This window comes from Tenrec ecaudatus, chromosome 2, assembly GCF_050624435.1.
Source record: "Tenrec ecaudatus isolate mTenEca1 chromosome 2, mTenEca1.hap1, whole genome shotgun sequence".
NCBI lineage: Eukaryota > Metazoa > Chordata > Mammalia > Afrosoricida > Tenrecidae > Tenrec > Tenrec ecaudatus.
In genome coordinates, this window is record NC_134531.1 from 234,742,337 (window position 1) to 234,758,589 (window position 16,253).

General features: G+C 36.4%; 1 non-coding gene across 1 annotated transcript; it reads left to right on the forward strand.

Moving 5' to 3' along the window:
• Positions 1-3,689: 3,689 nt before the first annotated feature.
• LOC142441757 (U1 spliceosomal RNA) lies at positions 3,690-3,853 on the forward strand. The gene has a single exon (XR_012783104.1). It is a non-coding gene; the product is annotated as a U1 spliceosomal RNA (small nuclear RNA).
• The last annotated feature ends 12,400 nt before the right edge of the window (positions 3,854-16,253 follow it).

The following is a 16,253-nucleotide window of genomic DNA, read 5'->3' on the forward strand; positions in this document are numbered from 1 at the left end:
GGGGCTTTCTACCCCCATAAAAATTTAGTGTCTACCCTGCCATATAAGGTCACTGTGACAGTTACCTAATTTAAAGTAGAGTTGCATATAAAAGAGCAGGGTTAGTATTCAACCTGTCAATCAAGTCACAAAGTGATGATGGCAGTGAGTTTTGGGTTTTCAGCCAATAGCTAACATGATATATATCTCTACATACAAGTCGCTATTTAAATTAAACCTCCTCCTCTGGAAATTGTGTTGTGGTCAGTTGACAGAGCTAATTTGAGTTGGTATCCTTCTGCTTGAATTATAATCAACTGATACTATTTAATATAAAAAATACTGCTATCAAGTTAATTTTGACTCATAGTGACCGTTTATATTTTCTGAAACTCTAACTCTCCACAAAATCTTCTTCCTCCATGGAGTACTTATCAACAGCACACATATAAGCATAGTGAGCTAGCTCTGGGCATTTTCATAAGCAGAGGAAAGAGCAGGAGAGCAAAGGGTCTCTTGCTTAATTTCTAAGGATGACATAAAGGGTATGAGTGACTTATATCTTCTACAAATGTTTTATTATTTAGGAAATCCATATTGAAGTGCGGTGTGTTCTTCTAAGTTTTCTATGCTGGACCGGCCAGGGAGGATAAGTTCTAGCTAGCAGGAAATGGTAGTGCTATCAGAGAACATCAAGGATTTTGTGGAAGACTTTTACTTGCAATCACATGATGCTGCTGGTAGTCGAAAGTGCTGAGTTAAACTTAAAACACATTACCCTTACTATAAATTGAATCTTTCTTTTTCTTCTGAAAACACTTGTTCTTTGTGGATCCCAGGGGGACCTATAAAATAACCTTTTGCAATCATTATATTCAATTTTGATAAAAAGTAAAATAGATGAACATATAAATCAGTATTTCCTTGTTGAGGCCCGGTATATTTTTAGAGTAAAACAGATTTAGGATGCTTTTAGTTGGCTAAAATTGGGTAATGTTTGGTATTTTTTTCTTCTAAAAGAAATAGTAGGAAATAATAGTAACAGTGTGAGAAAGAAATTGATATGCTCAGAAAAATCATTGTTGTAGTAGTATAAACTTGATGATAAGCAACTATATTTTTGGGATACTTTGTAGATGAATACAATTCAATTCATACCAATAGAAACTTAAAAGAAACTTTCAGGAAGAAATACCATGGAATTAAATGGTCAAAATTGTGGTGTATTTTTAATGAATTCCCTATGTTAAAAAAAGTAGAAGCAGAGAAAATAAAGCTATAATTATTTGAAAACAATTGTAAAAACTGATACAACTTTATAATGGTTCAAAGGGGAGATCAAATGACAAGAGATTACATTTTACCTTAACTAAATTTCCATAACTAACTTTACAATTGTCTTTGTCTGATAATAAGGCTATTCCTAAACCTTAACTATGGTCAGAGTGTATTCTTCAGAGGCTTAATAGATGTACAGACCTTGCAAATGGATTTTGAGTGTCTATTGTCATCCATAGATTTCTGCAAACCAAGTATTCACAATTTAAGCTTTGATACCGTTTCCTCCTTTAGATTTGTATTTTATTACTTACAATCCTTGAATCACACAGGCATCTTCCATGTAACACCTCACTTCCAAGGCTGTTTGCTTGAAGATAATACTTTAAGACTTCAGATGCCAATCTTTCTAATAACAGGGCACTATTTATTTTCATCAGCACATTTTGTATAGCACCCATATTTTTTGTGATCTCTTCATGAGGGAAGACATGAAGTAGGGTCATGTCATAAAGACAAACTGATTTTATATTGGGGCTAGAATTAATTGTAAGCCTTAAATCTATTCATATACCCTTAGTTGGTACTTTTTTTTTTTTTTTGCAGTTTAGATGTCTCCTTAGAGACTTCATTGTCATTTTGTGTTAGAGAGCATTATCAATCACTCACCTGAGGCCTAAGTTAATTCTATTGATAATATCATTAATTATGCAGAGTGCATTGGAAAGTGGATTATTGCAGATGCAATTAAATTAAAATTTAACACATTATCATTTGATCTTCCTTTTAATGCATTTTAAATTTGTTCTAGTTTTTATTAAATTCTCTTTTCATCTCACTTCGAGTTTTTCTTTGCTTTGTTGTTGTTGTTGATTTTTGTATGTTTTCTGTATATGAAATACAGGAAAGGTAATCTATAAAATAAAAATTGGAATAATGGACTCTTGGAGTTACGTTATGGGAGGTTGGGGGGAAAAGACAGGTAAGAACAGTGAGTACATACAAAAAAGAAAATGTTTTAAAATTATTGTGGTAATAACTGTGCAACTCTTCTTAATATGATTGAACTATTGAATTGTATGATATGTGAATTATATTCCAATAAAACTGTTAATAAAGAGGCTGAAAATTCTAGAAGAAAAAAAACTAAAGGTAGCTTCATTTATACTGAAACTTGTTTTGATTTTTTATTCAAGCTTAGATGGATTCCATGTAGAAAATAAAGAATGTCTACTAGGGCAAGATGGTTATGCTTCAAAAACTAAAGTCATTTGATTAGCTATTTAAAAAAAACTGCTTCAAATAAGGCAAGCATTATGAGGGTAGTGATTTAAAATTAAATCTTATCATTTAGAAGTATTTTCTCATTAGGTCTTCCCATATTCTTAGTTAGTAAAAAGGAAATGATATGGATAGTTCATTTTATTTTGTTTTGGTTTTCTTCCTATTGCAGTCATTTAATTAAAGTAATCTAAGCCAAATATTTTCTTTTGTTTGATTTTTTTGCTGTTGATTTTTTTATTGTCATGGAAAAGTAAAATCGATAACATGCAATTTTCCCCCAAACAAAGGAATTCTATTAGCTAATTAAAATTAGAGTTCTGTAAGGAAGGGCTGAGTCAATATGAGAACACAGATATCAAATTTTAGATTGATCAACCTCAATCAGAGATAACATGGCGATAATTTAGCACAATAGTTCCAAAACCTTTTTATACATGGAATCATCAGCTGAAAGCACATTTATAGTATAGAGCTCAGACTTTCTTCCAGTTGATTCTGAAACAGAGCGAGGAGTAAAAACTAGTTACATAATCCAAATATGATTTATACTTGTAAGGGGAAGTAAGATCTTCAAAGTTCCAGGTTTCATTCAATGCACATATGTGCTATTTAGCAAATAGCACACATTTTACTGTTAGGTTAGGTTTTCTAGAGAAGCAAAGCCCGTGACAATTGCATGTGTATGCGTATAAATGTTGGTTAAATCCAATCTGATTCAAGACTGTAGACTAGGTGTTAGATTGAGCCTTCTTCTGATTCATGATCTGTAGAATCTTATGAAGAGGAAGCAGAAGGATGGAGCAGGAGAGCCCTAGGCTGGTAGATACAGAGCTGAATAAGTATGAGGTCAGGTGAATAAACGCAAGTTCTTCAGCCCTCAGAAGGTTTCTGGGATTGACAGGGAATATAATGAGGGATCAACAAACTATACATAGGTTGCAGATCTGGTAGAAGGTGAAGAAAAAGAGAGCTCATTTCTGCTCAGGGTCTCTCTCACACAAAGGCTCTACACCCAACGAGGTGTCATCAGCTCTTGACATGATTGATAGAATGGGCGCCACCCCTTTCTTTTCCAAGGAACTTTGAGTAGCCATAAAATCTAACCACTACAGACCAGCCAGTGTTAACAACTTGAAAGTATAGACCTCATACTTACCTGGCAGGGGAGATACCATGCTCACCAAGGTGGCTTTCCCAGGGTGAGGCCTGCCCTTTGCATTCTGGATGCGCTGATCACTTTGATTTCCCCAAATGTGGGAAACTCGACTACATAATCTGTGGTAGTGGGGGACTGTGTTTACACTCCCCTCTAAAATTAATAAATAATTGAATAAAAAGATGAAATAAAAGTATAGACCTTGTTTCTGCCATTTCTCTTGTGGCTGAAGCTGATATTTAAAAGTACCTTCTTTCAGTACATAGTCTACATTCCCTTTACACTTAGCATGTAACTCGGACTGTCATGGTTCTTTCTCTGTGGGCAGGGGGTGAGCCAAACCTTCATTCCTGAAGCGTCTGGGCCATTAGTAATCATGTCAGCATTGAGTTGCTATAGTGTAACATTGACTTTAATCACAGGACATGGCAAAAGATGACCTAAGGAATCTCCTAGACTCCAGACATGTAATTTTTTATTATTCAATACTAATCCAATTTTCACTTAGCAATCATGATCAGTCATGCCATTAAATGAAATATCTCCCTTTCTGTCTGTTTATCTAGAGGTATAAGGATTCTAAAATGACCAGGCAGGATGCTGAATTGCCATTTCAATAAGTTCAGTGAAGCAAAAACATGGCAAGTGGGTCATTAGGAGTAAACGTGAATCTCTCCACTCCCATTTCCACCCCTTGCTGCCTGGAGCCATGAATCCTTGCTATTTGAGAAGCATATCTATGTATTGGACCTTTGTTTAGAGCACATACAATCTTCCTGAGAACATTGCCTCAATTTGCCTCAACCCTGCAAGATATTGCCACCTAGCTGGTGCTGTAGTTGTGTCTTAATTTAATTAAGGCAGCTCCCACTGTGAAACCTGCTTGACATAAAATAGCAATTACAGGAGTGTTCAGAGATACAGAGTCTACTTCAAAAAGTTGTTTGTAAAAGATATGTCTTGGGGGTACTCTATTTGTGTGTTTATGGGTTTATCCTGATAAATATACTAAAACAGTATACTGATGTGGTTATAATACTTCAACTTAATTTATGATAAGCCACCTGTTAGCTAAAGTGAATCATGCAAATAAAATATTAGATCCTCTCCTAACCACTCAAGTTGAAACACTGAATGAGGAATGCAATCAATGGGCCCATATTGATAAACTCAGACAAATCCAAGTTTATTTCTTTGTACCATTACCCCCACACACATAATAACAATTCCCACACACATTCTCCAGGTTTCTATGTGTAAATATTATAAAACTCTAGCAGTTCTTTAGGACTATATTGAACCCTTCTTGGGTCACCACCTATACTTCACCTTTGGAGGCTGCTGTAAATTATGTGTCGTTACAGATCTAGATGACATAACGTGTGGGGAGACTGTTTCCTGGGAAATTATAGCAATATCTTACTAGGTGTCTGCCACAGACAATGCTCCAAATACAGCCATAGGTGCCTTGTCAGCATGCAGAATTGGGATAATGTCTACAAGTGTGTGTGTAGGGCAAGTGTAATCGTTTTACTGAGAATGGATTAATCTCTTCAGATGGGAGAGCTAGTGACTGGAGTGCTCATGGAATCTAGGAGTTCAGTGTCTCCATCCAGTGGATTAGGAGCCCATATGTCCATTTCCCAAGTTTCAGGGTTCCATTTCTTTCCAAACAGTGCTCTCACTTTAATATCAGATACCTTTCTAGGTGAGAATTAAGATAGTATTGTAATTCAGTTATTCGTATGGTAAGAGACTGGGATTGGTTTCCAGTGATATCAGCTCTGTTATTAGAAGAAGTAGGCCTCTTTTTCATGTCACAAGAAGAAGCTTTGAGTATTTGAATGGGTGTTTGGGCTGGGCTCCTGTTCTTCTGAATCCATCTTTTATCTTTACCAATTATGTGTTGTAGATATTACCAATATACCAGCTTCCCTGTATTCTCATCTTGACAAAGCTTCAGAAATCCATCAAACATATATGAAAGTACCATGGACCACCAAAATGTCAAACATATCTTTCTTTGGATGTAGTACAACCAGAGTATTCCTTAGAGGCAAGGATGGCAAGATGCCATCTCACATATTTTGAACATGTCAGGAAAGACCATTCCCTGGGAAGGATATAATGGTTAATAAACCAGCAGTTGTTGTTGTTAGATGCCCTCGAGTTAGCTCCAACCCATGGAGACCCTATCTATGCACAACAGAATGAATCACTACATGATTCTGTCCCATCCTTATAATTATTCCTATGCCTACGCCCATTGAGGCAGCCAATGTGGCAATCCATTTCATCAAAGGTTCTCCTGTTTTTCACTGCACAACCAATATACCAAATATAATGTCCTTTACCAAAGACTGGTCTCTCCTGACAATATGTCCAAAGTATGTAAGACAAAGTCTTGCCATCCTTGCTCTAAGGAGTACTCTGGCCTTACTTCTTCTGAGAAAGATTAACTCATCCCTCTAGCAGTCCATGGTCCTGTCAATAGTCTTCTTCAGCACTACTATTCAAATGCATCTGTTCTCTACATCTTCATATTCAACATCCAATTTTCACATACAATGGGGAATACTATGCATGGGACACGTGCACTTCACTCCTCAAAATACTATCCTTTACCCTCAAAACTCTAAAGAGGTCTTATGCAGCAGATTTCCTAATGAAAATTGTCTTCTCATCTCTTGACTGCTGAATCTATGAACCAAGTAAGACAAAATTCTTGATAACGTCAACTTTTCCTCCATTTATTATGATGTTAGGTATTGTTCCAGACTTCTGCCAATCATGATGCCGCATTCCTCATAAATAATCCGGCTATTCTGATGATTTATTCAGCATATATATTGAACAAATATGGTAAAAAGATATAACCCTGATGCAAATTTTTGCTGACTTTAAACCACACAGTATTCCTTTTTGTGTTTTCACAATGGCCATTGTTTTCATGTATACATTTCAAATGTGCATAATGAAGTGTTCTGGAATTTCCATTCTTCTCAAAGTTATCCACAGTTTATTGGTTCATGCAGATGAATGCTTTCGCATAGTCAATGAAATACAGTAAACATCTTTCTGGTAGTCTCTGCTTTAAAACAAGATCCATCTGACAACAACAATGATATCCCATGTTCCACATGTTCTGAATCTGTCCTGAATCTCTGGTAGATTTTTGCAATGTATTCCTGCGACCATTGTTGGATGGTCTTAAGCAAAAATTTACTTGCATGTGATATCAATGATATTCTATGGCTTGAGCATTGTACTGGGTCATCTTTCTTTGGAACAGGAATGTAGTTGTTACATAATCTGATGTCAATTTGCACTTGAAAGGATTAAGATTAAAGGGGTGGATTCTAGTCTGTCAATCAGAGATCATAGCCAATGAAGCTTCTGTGTAGCCATGGCTTTCTCCTGAGAATTATGGGAAGTCTGATTTTTCCTCCTTGGAGGTGGGAGACAAACTCTCTCTCTGCTCACTCCCTGAGATGATGCTCCACTGACAAGACCCATGATGCTATGCCCTGGGAGCTAGAGAAGCCTCATGGACCTACCTTGATATAATCAGACTTCTGGAGCCGGAGAAGCCATGTAGAGACCCCTGCCAGCACTGAGATGCTTACAATACCACTGGATCCAGAAGACTTCCAACCCACTGGCCTCTGATCTTCCTGCATTTGGTGTCATTACATGGGCTTCATGAGTATGAAGATAATTTTATAGATTCATCTCGGACATATGGGCTAATATTGGACTTATGGTTTTGATATGGTCCAGGCTAGGATGTTTTCTCAATATTCATTTGCTCTTGTGTATATAAACCTTTTACTTAAACACATATGAGTGTCTATGGATTTGTTTCTCTAGTCTACCCAGACTAACACATAATGGTACTTTATGTGGCCAGATGGCCTGCATTGCTCTACAGAAGACTCCTCTGTCTGCTTCCTTGATCTTAGACCCAGAAGTCCTTGTGAGTTGAAGGACATCTAGTATATTAACTGTTTCACAGAAGTGAATTTAACTGAGCTATCTGTACTGCTATGTGGACTAATTAGCTGTTATCCTTTATGCTGTCTATATCTATCCATATATATAACCAATTACCCTTTATATAGAACTCTCTTATACACATATGAGTTTCTATAGATTTTTCCTCTAGTCTACCCAGACTAACACTGGGCATACATATGAATTGCTTTCCGTCAGTTAGCCAAATCGCTGTCTTCCAAATTTCCTTGCATAGACGAGTGAGTACTTCAAGTACTTCTTCAGTGGTTCTCAAGCTTTCCAATGCCACAGCACTTTAATATGTTTCCTCATGTTGTAGTGAACCTCCAATCATAAAATAATTTTTTTTGCTACTTCATAACTCTAATTTTGCTACTGCTATGAATTGGATGACCCCTGTGAAAGGACCATTCGACCCTGAAAGGGTCGCAACCCACCGCTTGAGAACTGCTGATTTGGAAGAAGATATGTCCATTCTGTTTCAAGTCAATTGGTCAGATGTAAGCCTGATGCTTCTTCTGACTGATGAACATGCAGTATGAAGATGAAGCAGGAGGTCCATAGAGTGGTACATGAATCCATCATTGGCCAAATGAATCCAAGGTTGCCATTCTTCAGTTGGCTTATGGGCTTGTCTGGGTCTAAGGCAGGATATCCATGAACCAGATAGAGGATCCAGATCCAGTAGAAGGTGAAGGGGCAAGAGAGAGAGCTTAGTCATGCTTAGGGATTCACTTATACAACACACCATATCCCAAGGAGGTAGCCTCAAGGTGCAATATGATTGATAGGTTGAGCTCTACACCTACCTACATCCAGATAGAATAAACTACAAAATCCAACTATCAAATTAATAAACCCATGTTTTATGAAATTAAAGTTAAAGGGTAGAAGAAATAGAATATAAATCTCAAATTACCAGTAATTTTAATAATAGCATTCTTGGGTGTTGAAGAAGGATAATGTGTGCAATGGTTAATTAAAAGGCCAGAGGTTTCAGTTTATCAAGAAGTGCATTGAAGAAATGGTATCCACTTCTAAACATGAGCCATTGCAAGCCCTATGGAGCATGTTTCTTATCCAGCACATATAAGGTTTCCGTGAATCATGATTGATTCACTGACAACTGCCTTTTATTTTGCTACTATAACTAAAGTCTGAGTTCTTTTATGACCTAACCATATGTTTCTTGGTTTTTATCCCCAAATTAACAGAATCATTCATATATTCTAATTTGTAATCATCAATGGGTTAATTTCTTTCTGAGTCTGACTCTGAAAATTAGTGGGTGTGTATAATTATCTAGCATATGGAATAATTGAAGGCATTCTTGGATGTGCTACTTTGTGCTCCTCATAATGCTGCACATTATTCTATTTGACTTTAATTGTGTTCTTTGGTGGATATGTTAAAGATTAATGATGCATTTAGCCTAAATCAAGGCTTACAGAGATGTGAAGATAAAAGAGAGTAGTAGAGACTATAATAGTTAAAGACTTTTCTTTTTCCCTTTGGAGGGACTATATCCTGAGGATTGTGTATGCTAAAACAAAGTAGTTACCGTCAACCTCCTGGTGCACAAATTTTGTTTCCAAATCTTTGCCATAAAGCCCTCTGCCATACAATTTAGAAATAAAGAAAGGTCTGTGTACAACAAGAAATATGTTCCAACTCAATATTACTGAGTTTAGTTGGGAAAAGTGTTTTCATATTATTTCCATTGCCCATAGTAGAAAATCTAATGTATAAAATAACATATAAAATTAAATGTTAGTTAATTTTTCCCCACAAAGGACTATGGGTCTAAGTCCCATTGGAATGTTCTTTTTAATTAAAATTTATTTTCAGCCTTGATATATAAATGTAGCTTTTATTTAATCAGCATATCAAGTATCTCACCACATTGTTCATGTTGTAGTTGTTAGTCCAACCCACAGCAACCCTATGCACACCATAATGAAGCACTGCCTTGTCCCACAGCATCATCTCAACGGTGTCTGTACTTGAGACCACTGGTGCAGCCACTGTGTCAATACACCTCATTCAGGGCCTTCCTCATTTATTGCTGCCCCTCTATCTTACCAAGCATGCTGTGCTTCTCCAGGGACTACTCTCTCCTAGTAACTTGTCCACAATCTGTAAGATGAAGTCTCACCATTCTTGCCTCTAATGAGCAGAAGAGCCATACTTCTTCGAGGACAGATATTTTCTCCTTTCATTATTCCATGGTAATTTCAATATTTTCCCCCACCACCACAATTCAAACACATGGATTATTCTTCAGTCTTCCTTATTCAACGTCTTTCAACTTTCACATGCATATGAAGAAATGAAAAATACCCTGGCTTAGGTCAGGTGCACCTTAGACCTCAAAGTAACATATTTGATTTTCAACACTCTAAAGAGGTCTTGTGTACGAAGCTTACCCAATATAATCAGTGTTTGATCTCTTGACTGCTGCTTCCTTAAGCATTAATCAATTGTGTATTCGATCAGGACAAAATCCTTGACAACTTCAATCTTTTCTCCATTTATCATGATGTTACCTATTAGTCCATTTGTAAGGATTTGAGTCTTCTTTATATTGAGGTATAATCCATACTAAATGCTGCTAGTACCTCAAGCCCTATTCACTTTCAACAAGCATGGTTGTGTCATATACATATTACAGGTTGTTAACACGTTTCCTATAGTCTTAATGCCACATTCTTCTTCATATATGCCAGATTTTTTGATGATTTTCTCATCAAACTGTTTGAGTAAAACGACCTTGATGCAAACATTTCCTGATTTTAAACCATGTACTAGCCCCTTGTTCCCTTTGCACAACTGCCTCTTAATCGAGATCCTCTTAATCGAGATACGGGTTCCTCAGGAAAACAATTAAGTTATCTGGAATTTCTCACCTTCTCAAGGCTATCCACATTGTGTCATGATCCACAGAGTCAAAATCCTGCATATAGTCAATAAGACACAAGTAAATATCTTCATGGAATTCTTTGCTTTCAATCAACATCCATCTTACATCAGCAGGGATATCCCTTGTTCCAGAATAAAGCTGCCTTATCCTTCTCCAAAATAATGCTAAATCTTCTAGGGCTCTTTTTGTTAATATTAAAAGTATGATTTTAAATAGCTTTACTTAATTTGTTTGATTTGTTTTACCAATGAAATTTTCAGCAAAATAAAAAAATCTCTTGAAACCTATCATCTCATTAGAGAGACAGGATAGTAAAATCTGTCAGAAATTAATGCAAGACTCTTTGATAGTCACCTTCCCAACACCATAGCTGAAGACAAAATGGCTGCACAAGCAAATGTGGTGAAGAAAGCTAATGGTGTCTGGCTATCAAAAGATACAGTGTCTGGGATCTTAGAGGCTTGAAGTTAAACAAGTGGCCATCCATCAGGGAAGCAACAAAGCCAACATGGAACAAACACACCAGTCTGTGTGATCATGAGGTGTCAATGGATCAAGTACCAGGTATCAAAAAATCCCAAACAATATATTGTACCAATGTGAACTAGAGGGTTGGAGTGGAGACCCCAACCCCCTCTGTAAAAAAGTGGACAGCCAGTCACACAACCACCACAAGGAAGGGATGATTCAGCCAGGGTGCAGTATAACACCAACATTCCTCTAGTCCAGTGGTTCTTAACCTTCCTACTGCTGCAACCCTTTAATGCAGTTCCTGATGTGGTGGTGACCCCCAACCATAAAATTATTTTCATTGCTACTTCATAAATGTAATTTTTCTACTGATATAATGTGTATATCTGATATGCAGGATGTATTTTCATTATTACAAATTGAAAATAATTAAATGATAGTGATTAATCATAAAACAATATGTAATTATATATTATGAATAATTATTTATAATTATAAATAAATGAAATTTTGTCTCAAATCATGGAGTAGTATGGGTAACAGTCTTCACACTGGGTACTTATATGTGGGTGTATCTGCATGTGGGGGACCCATGTGGAGATGGATAGAGAAGTGGTGTCTCGGTTCCTAAAACCATTAGAAATATGTGTTTTCTGATGGTTTTACACGACCCCTGTGAAAGGTCGTTCGACCTCCAAAGTGGTCACAACCCACAGGTTCAGAACCACTGCTCTAGTACCTGAATGCTTTCTCTGCCTCACTATCATGACCCAATTCTATATTACAAATTCGACTAGACTGAAGTAAGTACAATGGTACAGATAATAGATCTGTACACATGGAATCCAGGACAGATAAACCCCTCAGGAACAATAGTGGGAGTAATGATACAAATATGGTAAAGGACTGAGGGAAAGGGGTAAGAGGGAGAAAAGGGAAACTGATCACAAGTTCCTATATATAACACCCCACAGGGGGATGAATAATATAAATGTTGGTGAAGGGAGCCAAAGGATAGTATAAGATATGAAATAAAAATAATAATGTATGATTAATCAAGGATTCATGAAGTGGTGGGGGGAAGGGGGAGAGAAAAAATGAGGAGCTGACACCAAGGGTTAAGTAGAAAGAAAATGTTTTGGAAATGATGGTGGAACATATGTACAATGTAGTTAATATAATTGAATTATGGATTATTATAAGATCTGTAAGAGCCCCAATACAATGATTAGTAATAATAATAATTAAAGAAATAAGTGCTAGAATTAGAAAGACTGATTGGAAATAGCTAAATGTCTGTCTTATCTTTGTATATAGATGGTAACCTATTGAAATATTGTTACTATACAAGTATATTTAAGATATATAATGGTGTTAGCTTCAAATTATATGACTCGATAGAAAATATTAAGCAAGAGTGTTCTATTTTAGTCTATTTTTTCTTAATCTTAATACATTTGTTATGCCTTATATTCTAATCCCTATTTTATTCAAATTATCAACATATAAAGAGTACTTCATTTGTGACCTCTATGTGTTGTCCTAGATAGTATTGGCTTATTTTTCCTGTAGCGGCTGACCTTTAAGAATCAGCTAGTGATTTTTTAATTAGACACTGATATATTAATTCCTGTTCAAAATTCTACAAGTAACACACACATTAGAAAAACTTTGTCTACTTGGTGATACAGTGGTGTGGCTGTTACATCTGTGTCACCTGGAGACTACTGCTTAGTGGTGGAATCAGAATTGTCTATCAGGTCACAGCTGGATTCTGTGCCCTTGAGCCCATGACTTTCTCATAAAGAAGGCCCTCTCCCACCCCTCAGTTCTCTGCCATTGACTCTGTCATGTTTCTACTAACCTTGGATCAACATGACTTTGTACCCTCTGGCCTGCGATTTTCCTGTGTTCTGCATCATTGCACATGGCTACATGAGTATAGAGAGGAACATATCGACAAGAATCAGACTTACAGACTTGAGTTTGACTGGGCTGAGATTCCTTCTTGATATATAATTAGTTATTGATATAAATCATATATATATGAAATTGGATTTGTTTATTTAGTCAACCTGGTCAACACAAATGGTAATCAACCTTGATGAAATAATAATAATAATAATCTAAGCAATGATTGATTTTGTGGTGGAAAAATAAGCAAGGAACAACAATAATAAAACAGTAAACAGTGTTTCAAAATGCTGATATCTATAAGCATCTATGTGCAAATTCTGTTGTTTTGAAACAGCATGGTGCCAAAATATGCTTCCAATTTTTGAAAGCTGCTATGCAGACATGTATTGAAATAATGCTAAAAAAGATTTGTATCTCAGTGTATGCACTTTGTTTTCCCTGGCTGTTAAGTGGTGCTGGAACTCCAGGGTTGTGCATTTTTCAAATAAATTGGCAGAGCTATTGTGGCAATGGGATTTGAGAGAACAACACATTCCTTTCTTTGCTGATTCAAGTTGCATTGTGTGCTAAGTCTATTTTATTTTCTTGACTATTTTCACTGAGTCAGTGAGATTATAAAGTCAATATAAATAACTAAATAAAGTTGATTTAATACATTCAATATGAGAGAAAAATAATGTCTCTTATCAAAGCGGGTATTTCTTTTCAAGACTGAGATGCCTATGTTCAAACAGCATGTGAATAAATAAAAATGCAGATTAGTTTCTGAGTTGAATGCTCTTACATTGTTCTTAATCCACCAGAACAGTGGGACAGTCCTTCTTGACCTTTATTCTTAGTTTAATTTCTTACATTAAAATATTAGAAAGTAAGTTAAAATTGAAGTGTAGCATTACAAAACAAATGAAGAATTTCCCAAAACCTTAGAGCAGTGGTTCTCAACCTCCCGACGCTTTCATACAGCTCCTCATGTTGTGGTGACCCCCCCCCCCCCACCATAACATTATTTTCATTGCTACCTTATAACTGTAGTTTTGATACTTTTGTGAATCAGGCAACCCCTGTGAAAATGTTGTTTGACCCCCAAAGGGGTCACAACCCACAGGTGATAATTGCTGCATTCAAGGAAAGTATATATGTTTGTTGTGTTTGTTGTTTTATCCTGTGTTTGGTATTTTATTCTTATTTAACTCTTATATCATCAATACCTTATTTTTTGAATTCTAAGCTCTTCATTTAAAAGAGAAGCAGACTCACCCTTCAACTCAGTATCTCAACCTTCTTAAAATACCTCTATTAAATGATCAGAAATTTATGTTAGGGATGATACCTTCATAATAAGAAAGACTATTATTAATAAAGTGGTTATATTTCACTGTCCCATTATATGCTGAGACAAATCCAATTTGTCCTCAGGTATAAACTCAACATTCTGAAGAAAGTAATGAGAAATTATATATTTATCTGTTATTAACTAAGTAGTAAAAGCTGTCATAAATTGGACCATCTTAGATCCCCACTGAATCCTTTTCTTTATTTTTAATGACTAGAGGAAAGGGAGGGTGGGGGAAAGATGCACATAGGATTACAGGATTCAGACATAGGAAAGGGCAGACAGTGAATCTTAGCCATCTAGGAAGTGAAGGGCAAGAAGTTAAAGGAGAGATATTCCAAGTGCTTTTAACAAAAAGACTAGATCCCCAAGGAAACAGTATCAGGCTGTGACCGATTGATAGGTTGGCTTCTCTCTACACTTTCATCTGGGTAAAAGTTGACATGCAATCTAAATATCAGAGAACTACTTTGTCAATTTAACACCTGTATACAACTTGTTAGCTGTATAAGTTCTCCAAACAATGACAATAGTAAAATTATGCTTGCATCAAACAGGATACAATTAAAATGCATGCAACCAAAATTGCATCAGCCCATTTCCCTTTTATATTCTATCAGTGAACAAAAATAATGTATGCCTGACAATTGCAGTTCCGTGAACACCTACATCTGAATCCCACAACCCTATCAATATCTTCCCCTCGACTCATTAAGGAAAAACAACCCTATTCAATTGTTTAAGACTGAAAGAAAATAATGTAGGGCTATATGCTAGCACTTTAATGACTATGTCTCCTAATTTTGGATATCCAATTTCCAGACTTCTCCTGCCCATCAACCGAGTGCCCTGAGGAGACAATCATTGTCCTTGATGTGAAGAGCCTTCATTCCAATTGGGTGTGTTTCTATGTCCATATGCAGAGTCAGATCCATGGCAGGCCATCTACCAAATCAGCACCGATGTTCAACATATTTCTCTTCATCAGGTTTGTTTCCGGTTAACTCAGTGCTAGCAACTTCAAGCTCGGTCAAAGAGTGCAATAGCATGCACAGGTCACATTTATTCCCCCTTACTTCAGACCACTGGCCCCTTCACTTCTTTCATTACCCATAGTTCCTCAGGCTAGATCATGTGATGAGCTCAGATTACATGCAACTCTAAACTTCAAATCAGTGAGTCTTTTCTTGTCTCTTCTCTCTAATCCCTGTGGCCCAGACTTACAGGTATCTACAAGTTTCTTCATTGCTTCATTTTCTCCTATTCAACTCAAATAAAGGAATCCAGATGGTCATCTATCAAGTATTCCAGACTTTCCTCAAGTTCCCTTTAATTTTCACTCACACAGGGTGAATTCTGTGATGGGCACTGAATTTTCCAGCCTCCTTATATTCACAGGTTAATTTCTTGCTCAATATTCCAAACTCTCCTTTCGTCAGTCCTTCAGAAAATTCCTAATGTTCTTTTAGCAAATCTTATGGAGGGAGGGAGGTTTATATGCTCCCTGTAATCATGGTTTCCAATATTCATTTCTATCATTATGTCTATAACAATAGGTAAAAATCAATATAATCCTACTGCAGCTAGATCCTAAACACAAATCTTTTAAAAATACTCAAGTGCATAGTTCTCTTAGACTATCCCATTCATATGCACATGGCCTTGTACCTATGACCCTGTGCATTGAGCAAGTCTGGCCTGTTACCAGCAATTATGGGTATTGCTTTTTTTCTGAAGAACACAAAATGATTATGCTTAAAATCATAAAATAATCAAGTTTCACTTCTCATGCCTGTTTCCTCTTTGGCTCACAAAGCTCCATAGTCCCATCTCATTCTACATATAGATGGGTAAACTATATGGAAATAAAAGCCTGACCTCTGGCTATTCAAATGAGAAAT